The sequence below is a fragment of the Peromyscus eremicus genome, unplaced genomic scaffold (assembly GCF_949786415.1).
Source record: "Peromyscus eremicus unplaced genomic scaffold, PerEre_H2_v1 PerEre#2#unplaced_3600, whole genome shotgun sequence".
In the NCBI taxonomy this organism is placed as follows: Eukaryota; Metazoa; Chordata; class Mammalia; order Rodentia; family Cricetidae; genus Peromyscus; species Peromyscus eremicus.
This window is the reverse complement of record NW_026737833.1, coordinates 23417-31313: the sequence shown is the minus strand read 5'-3', so window position 1 is coordinate 31313 and position 7897 is coordinate 23417.

Genomic DNA, 7897 nt, shown 5'->3' with positions numbered 1-7897 from the left:
AGTTCAAGTCTAGTCATTCATATCTAGTTGTCATTATCTACCATCCATCAGTCCCTACGTTTTGGTGCTAGGGACTGAGCCCTGGTCCCATGCAGTGTGTGTGAGAGTAGTTAATATTTAGCTATATCCCTAACTCAAACCACTTCCATCTCTCAGTAGCAGTGAAGGAAGGCTACATCTCATGATAGGCTGAAATGGCAGGAGTATTTCAAGGTGGGCATCCACACAGCTAGTCCCTAACTGTCTACAGGCTTAACAAGTACAAATACTTAGACAGGAGCCAGGAACTCTTATTTTGATCTAGACTGGCAACAGATCTTCTAAACACAGAAAGAGGACTGTTACAGCACCAGCTCTTACACCAGCTTAGGATGCCAAACTTGAAGAGAATCTGATAAGAAATAAACATACAGCTAGTGTTAGTGTTCTGTGTGTTTCATACATCTCCTGGGATCTGTGAGCCCCTAGACCAGTGGTTCTCAACCTTCCTAATGCTGCAACCCTTTAATAGAGTTCCTCAGGTTGTGGTGACCCAACCATAACATTATTTCATTGATACTTCATAACTGTAATTTTGCTATTGCTATGAATCATAAATATCTGATATGCAGAATCTCTAATATGCAACCTCAAGGGGATTTGCAACCTACAGGTTGAGAACCATTGCCCTAGATAATTTTTTTCTTCTTTAAATTTTTTTTAGATTGTTTTTGTATTTATTTATTTATTGGTATGGGTGGACAGGTTTGCCATGTTATATGTGTGGAGGTCATTGGACAACTTGTAAGAGTCACTCCTTCCACCATATGGGTCCCAGGGATTGAACTCAGGTAGTCAACTTTGGCAACAGGCACCTTTACCTGATGAACCATCTCATCAGCCCAATTTTTTTTATTATTTGTGTGTGTCTACACACACACACACACACACACACACACACGCATGCTACAGTCAGATGTTTGGGTGGAGATAGTTCTCTCCTTCCACCTTTATGTGAGTTCTGGAAACCAAGATGGTAGCCATGCTTGTACAACAAGCACCTTTACCTCCTGAGCTGACCTGAGAATCCCTTTTTTTTTTTTTTGGTTGTTTTTTTTGTTTGTTTGTTTGTTTGTTTTTGTTTTTCAAGACAGGGTTTCTCCGTGTAGCTTTGGAGCCTTTCCTGGAACTTACTCTGTAGACCAGGCTGGCCTCAGACTCAACAGAGATCCACCTGCCTCTGCCTCCTGAGTGCTGGGATTAAAGGTGTGCTCCACCACTGCCTGGTGAGAATCCCTTCTTTAATGGAGTGAGAAAGAGGGAACTTGGGAGATTCTTAGAGTTTCTTTTTCATTTATTCACTAAACACCATCATCTGTCTCCAGGAAACATATCTGGCACTAAAGGCGCTAGGTTTTCCTACTGAAGGACTCATAGGACAGACAGGAAGTGAATTCAACGTGTTTTCAAAACAGTACTGTCCAGTGTGGGGCGGGAAAGGTGGGTAAGGCTGTACCTCTTAGGGTGAGAGTAGAGGAACCCAGAAAGTTAAAGAGGTTTCGTAAGACGTAAGCTTGAGTGAGTACCTGAGACAGGAGAGGAGTTTCCAGTGGAAGGAGTGAGCCCTACCTGTAAGCCCAGACCACTGCTCAGCTGGGAGGAGGAGGTCTTCTGAACGTACACGAGCCAGACTTCTAGATGGCTGTACTCTGTGCAGTCATTTGGGGTTAATCTGTTTAAGATTTGGAACCTAGCAAGACTCCCTTAGGACCTACTGAAGGAGTGTGGCTGGGGGTCTGTGTCTCCTGGCACTCTCAGAGGCTAGTGGGTTATGTGACTTGCTGTAGGAGAACTTCGCTGTCAGAAGAAAGAAATCTTTCTACTTCCTGCTTCCAATCTCACTGTGCAGACAGGGTCTGTGGGGGGTCAGAGGCTCACCCTTTATAAAGGTCTAAAGACAATTAGGAACTAGCTGTGTGGATGCCCACCTTGAAATACTCCTGCCATTTCAGCCTATCATGAGATGTAGCCTTCCTTCGCTGCTACTGAGAGATGGAAGTGGTTTGAGTTAGGGATGTAGCTAAATATTAACTACTCTCACCCACACTGCATGGGACCAGGGCTCAGTCCCTAGCACCAAAACGTAGGGACTGATGGATGGTAGGTAATGACAACTAGCTATGAATGACTAGACTTGAGCTGGTTAAGCCCCCAGCTCCCTGATGTCAAGTGTTCTGCCTTGCTTGCCTTAGAGTGCCAGGACACTCAAAACTACCCACGCTTGGGAATAGCTGCTGCCAGCCTTTGTCCTTAGGGCCTATCCCCTAGAATGTGGTTAAAATTAGCATTTCCAACATTTTTTGTCATAACTGAGGAACTTTTTAAAAAGGCATTGTGTATCTCAGGCTAGCCGAAAAACCTGTTTAGCCAAGGGTGACCTTCAATTTCTGATCCTTTTGCCTCTGCCTCCTTAGTTACAGGCCTGTACCACCATACCTATACTGTATAGTGCTGGGGATGAACAGGGCTTGGCAATGCTAGTCCAACACTCTACCAACTGAACAGCATCTCAGCTCACTGAGAGACTTCTGAATTGCTTATTTTGGAGAAAGAGTCACATGGTTTCTGACTTCGAATATGTCTGTTGTCTTTTCCGACCCTCTTCAGCATTTTGCTGAGATTGGGGGCCATGTGGTCTTCCCATGTGGAGTAATTTCTAGAAATGGTTCTAATGTATGTAGCTGCAAGTAGAACTGGACCAGTTTCATTGATGTTACAATTAAAGAAAAGAACGGGGCTGGAGAGGTGGCTCAGCGGTGTATTTCCTGCTTTTCATAGGAACAAGAGATTCAGGTCCCAGCCCTCGAGTCGGGTGATTCACACCCATCTCTACCTCCAGCTCCAAGGAATTTTGACATCCTCTGGGCATCTGCACACATGTGGCACACACAAGTGCTTATACACAGACAAATGCAAACACACACACACACACACACACACACACACACACACACACACAAATCTTGATGCCACAAACAGAAGCAACTTAATGGAAGTGTTTTTGTATGATCACACTTAGAAGTCTCCTCAGCTAACACAGTAATTAGTAATAATAATGTTAAAGAACAAAAGAGAAGCCAACTTCAACTCACGCGGCTCAGGAGACAAGGCTGAGCCGCACAGTAGATCTTCATCCTCTCCTGGCACTCAGAGGATTCTTGGAAGCCGGTTTGGTTTGGTTTAGGGGGGTTAAACATCATATACCCTGTTCCTGCATTGCATGTTCAAAAGCTGTAAGCCATAAATTCCATTATTCTCTTACTAGAGAAAGGAGAAAATGTAAAGGTATCTTTAATGCATTAAAAAATTGGAGCTCTAGCCGGGCGGTGGTGGCGCACGCCTTTAATCCCAGCACTCGGGAGGCAGATCAGGTGGATCTCTGTGAGTTTGAGGCCAACCTGGTCTACAGAGTGAGATCCAGGACAGGCTCCAAAACTACACAGAGAAACCCTGTCTCGGAAAAAAAAGGAAAAAAAAAAAAAAAAAAAAAAAAAAAAAAAAAAAAAAAACAAAAACCCCCGAACGAAAAATTAGAGCTCTAACAGGTAAATCTTTCTATTTTTCTGGTCATCTTCTTAAGGCATTTTAAAATACCTCTAAGTTGTATATATATTCAAGTTGCTATCTTTAAATTGAAGTACTATAATTTTAAGATAAATCATCAAAACTTTGTTTTCATGGGAACATCATCTAGCATGTTCTTATGGGTTGCATAGAGTAGAATTGGCCTTTTTGGTCATGTGTCATAGAGAACACCCTCTCCTGCCTTGATGTCTCTAGATTGATCCAGACCAGAGCAGGCAAGGGAGAGAAGTAGTTGCCAGTAATATGGAAACTTTTTTTGGGGGGGGGGGGACGGGGTTCGAGACAGGGTTTCTCTGTGTAACAGCTCTGGCTGTCCTGGAACTTGCTCTGTAGACCAGGCTGGCCTTGAACTCACAGAGATTCATCTGCCTCTGCCTCCCAAGTGCTGGAAACCTTTTTATGTTGAAATAACTTCAAACTTACAGAACAGTGGAGCAGCTGATGTGCCTCTTTTACTGTCATTGGATTTTACATTTCTGTGTGTGCGGGTGTGTGGAGTGTGTGTGTGTTTGTGGTGTGGGGAGTGTGTGTGCACTGTGTGTGTGTTTGTGGTGGGGGGTGTGTGTGGACTGTGTGTGTGTTTGTGGTGTGGGGTGTGTGGACTGTGTGTGTTTGTGGTGTGGGGTGTGTGTGTGGACTGTGTGTGTGTTTGTGTGTGGGGTGTGTGTGGACTGTGTGTGTTTGTGGTGGGGGGTGGTGTGGGGGAGATGTGGGGGGGAGGTTGTGGGGGGGTATGTGGTAGAGGGTGTGGGATATGTGTGTGTGTGTTTGTGGTAGGGGGTGTGTGTGAACTGTGTATTTGTGGTGGGGGTAGTGTGGGGGAGTTGTGGTGTGGGGGAGGTTGTGGGGGGGTAGTATGTGGTAGAGGGTGTGGGGTATGTGTGTGTTTGTGGTGTGTGTGAGGGGTGTGTGGGTGGGGGCGATGGTATGTGGTGTGTGTGCCTGTATATATATCAAATATGTACAAATATTTTCTAAGCCTTTTGAGGTTAGATCTCTTACATTCCTCTAACCTTTAATAATAATGCTTGGGGAAAACCTCCTAAGAACAAGGTTATTCTCAGACATTAGACAGTTATCTAATTTGAAAAGAAAATTTTTTTTGCCCTTAGTGATAGGTACACAGGGGCTACAAGCCCATCCTCTGGTCTCAGCCCCTCCAGTGCTGGATTTCCAGCTAAAGTATCAAAGATTCAATACTCTTGTCTCTTCTAACTCCAGTCCTGTCAGCTGTCTGCTAGTGCAGCTGGTAGAGTTGTATACTGGACTTAAAGGAATAGCATTTTCTTTTTTCTCAATTTGTACTTCAATAAAGGAACCAATTGCCTACCTCAAAACATTAAGAACAAAAACTTATAATTGACAAAAAATGTTAGAAACCAAACTTACCTGTGTGCCTCTGAGCAGTGGCGTTACAGAGATGAAATCAGAAAGGGCCACCAGCAGGGTTTCAGTGTGAACTTTGGTGCTGGGCTGTTTGCACCTTCCAAAGCAAACATGTCCCAATTCAAACGCCACTCAACTAGCTTTGTCAGCAGAAAACCTTTCAACTATGTCTTTGATCACGGCATGGTGACAAGCTGCTTCCAAACTACAGATCCTCTGTTGCTGAGGTTTTGGATGGTACTGTCAACGTGTCTGCAGCTGAAGCTAAGCATGTCTGAGGCACTCTTCAGTGTATCTGGGAGCAAGGTTGCTTCAGGGGTACAATACCCTGTGGCCTCCACAGGTACATGCATGCACATGGTGCATTTAAACTAATGCAGGTCCATACATAAATATAAATAAATCTTTTGAAATGACTCTTAAAGCTTTTCTTTTTTCTTTTTCTTTTTCTTTCTTTTTTTTTTTTTTTTTTTTTTTTTTTTTTTTTGGTTTTTCAAGACAGGGCTTCTCTGTGTAGTTTTGGTGCTTGTCCTGGATCTCGCTCTATAGACCAGACTGGCCTCGAACTCACAGAGATCCCCCTGGCTCTGCCTCCCAAGTGCTGGGATCAAAGGCGTGCACCACCGCCGCCTGGCTTCTTTATTTTTTAAAAAAATATTTTTTGTATGTGTGAGTGTTTTGCCTGTGTACCACATGCATGCAGTGTCCATGGAGACCAGAAGAGGGCATCAGATTTCCTCTGGACTGGAGTTACTGACATGTGCTGCCAGATAGGTGCTGGAAATCAAGTCCAGCTCCTTTGGAAGAGCAGCAAGTGCTCCTAACTGCAGAACTCTCTCCAGCCCCTAAAGCTTTAGTTTAGAGAGTGGGAAGAGGATGTCTCAGTGAGCAGCACAATCTCCTCCAGCCTGAGCCTCCAGTTTCAGGCTCTGGAACTGGCTCACACATCTGTAATCCCAGCACTCCTGTGGAGGTGGGAAACAGGGAGAGTAGAAGCACCCGAAAGTGGTCCAACCATTTTTGCATTTGTCTGTCGTGACTCTAGACTCCTTGATCTGTCTCTCCCACCTGTCCTAGGATTTTGATTTCTTTTTAAGCATAAGCAGGTCTTCTACCTAGTAGCCTTTGCCTGTCCTGTGTTAGGGGCCCTTCTCTGGGATGTCCCAGCTTCTCCCCATCTTTCTTGAAGAATGGAGTATTGCTCTGCCCTAACCTGCCATGATGCCTTGTCTTTATCTTAGGACATATCAAAGAACTGCTGCTTCCTTTCCTGAAGCTGCCCCCATCTTCCCTTCCTAGGCACTCGAGCATCCTAGCTGAGAGGATAACAGTGAGCAGGAGCAGTGAGGGGATAGGGATAGCCCAGCCCTTAGGAGGGAGCCAGGGAGCAGTGAGGGGACAGGGATAGCCCAGCCCTTAGGAGGGAGCCAGGGAGCAGTGAGGGGATAGGGATAGCCCAGCCCTTAGGAGGGAGCCAGGGAGCAGTGAGGGGACAGGGATAGCCCAGCCCTTAGGAGGGAGCCAGGGAGCAGTGAGGGGACAGGGATAGCCCAGCCCTTAGGAGGGAGCCAGGGAGCAGTGAGGGGACAGGGATAGCCCAGCCCTTAGGAGGGAGCCAGGGAGCAGTGAGGGGACAGGGATAGCCCAGCCCTTAGGAGGGAGCCAGGGAGCAGTGAGGGGACAGGGATAGCCCAGCCCTTAGGAGGGAGCCAGGGAGCAGTGAGGGGATAGGGATAGCCCAGCCCTTAGGAGGGAGCCAGGGAGGTGCAGGGTGAAGAGGAGGATCCCAAACCACAGAAGGTTTAACTACTTTCTCTTGCCTGTCAAAACTGTGTTGCACTTCTCTGCCACTTAAAGGTTGGTTGGTTGGTTGGTTGGTTGGTTGGTTGGTTGGTTGGTTGGTTTGAAGACAGGGTTTCTCTGTGTAGCTCTGGCTGGTCCAGAACTCACTGTGTAGACCAGGCTGGCCTCAAACTCACAGAGATCCACCTGTCACCAGACCCTCTTAGCAACATTCACCTTGAAGTCTGCTGTCCCCTTTGCCCCCCCACCTCACAGCCACTTCACCCTACCACCCTTGTCGTCTGTCCATCCCCCCCCCACCTCACAGCCACTTCACCCTACCACCCTTGTCGTCTGTCCATCCCCCCCCACCTCACAGCCACCTCAGCCTACCACCCTTGTCCCCCCACCTCACAGCCACTTCACCCTACCACCCTTGTCCCCCCAACCTCACAGCCACTTCACCCTACCACCCTTGTCCCCCCCCACCTCACATCCACCTCACCCTACCACCCTTGTCCCCCCACCTCACAGCCACTTCACCCTACCACCCTTGTCCCCCCACCTCACAGCCACCTCAGCCTACCACCCTTGTCCCCCCCACCTCACAGCCACCTCACCCTACCACCCTTGTCCCCCCCACCTCACAGCCACTTCACCCTACCACCCTTGTCCCCCCCACCTCACAGCCACTTCACCCTACCACCCTTGTCCCCCCCACCTCACAGCCACTTCACCCTACCACCCTTGTCCCCCCACCTCACAGCCACTTCACCCTACCACCCTTGTCCCCCCACCTCACAGCCACCTCAGCCTACCACCCTTGTCCCCCCCACCTCACAGCCACCTCACCCTACCACCCTTGTCCCCCCCACCTCACAGCCACTTCACCCTACCACCCTTGTCCCCCCACCTCACAGCCACCTCACCCTACCACCCTTGTCCCCCCCCACCTCACAGCCACCTCAGCCTACCACCCTTGTCCCCCCCACCTCACAGCCACCTCAGCCTACCACCCTTGTCCCCCCACCTCACAGCCACCTCAGCCTACCACCCTTGTCCCCCCACCTCACAGCCACCTCAGCCTACCACCCTTGTCCCCCCC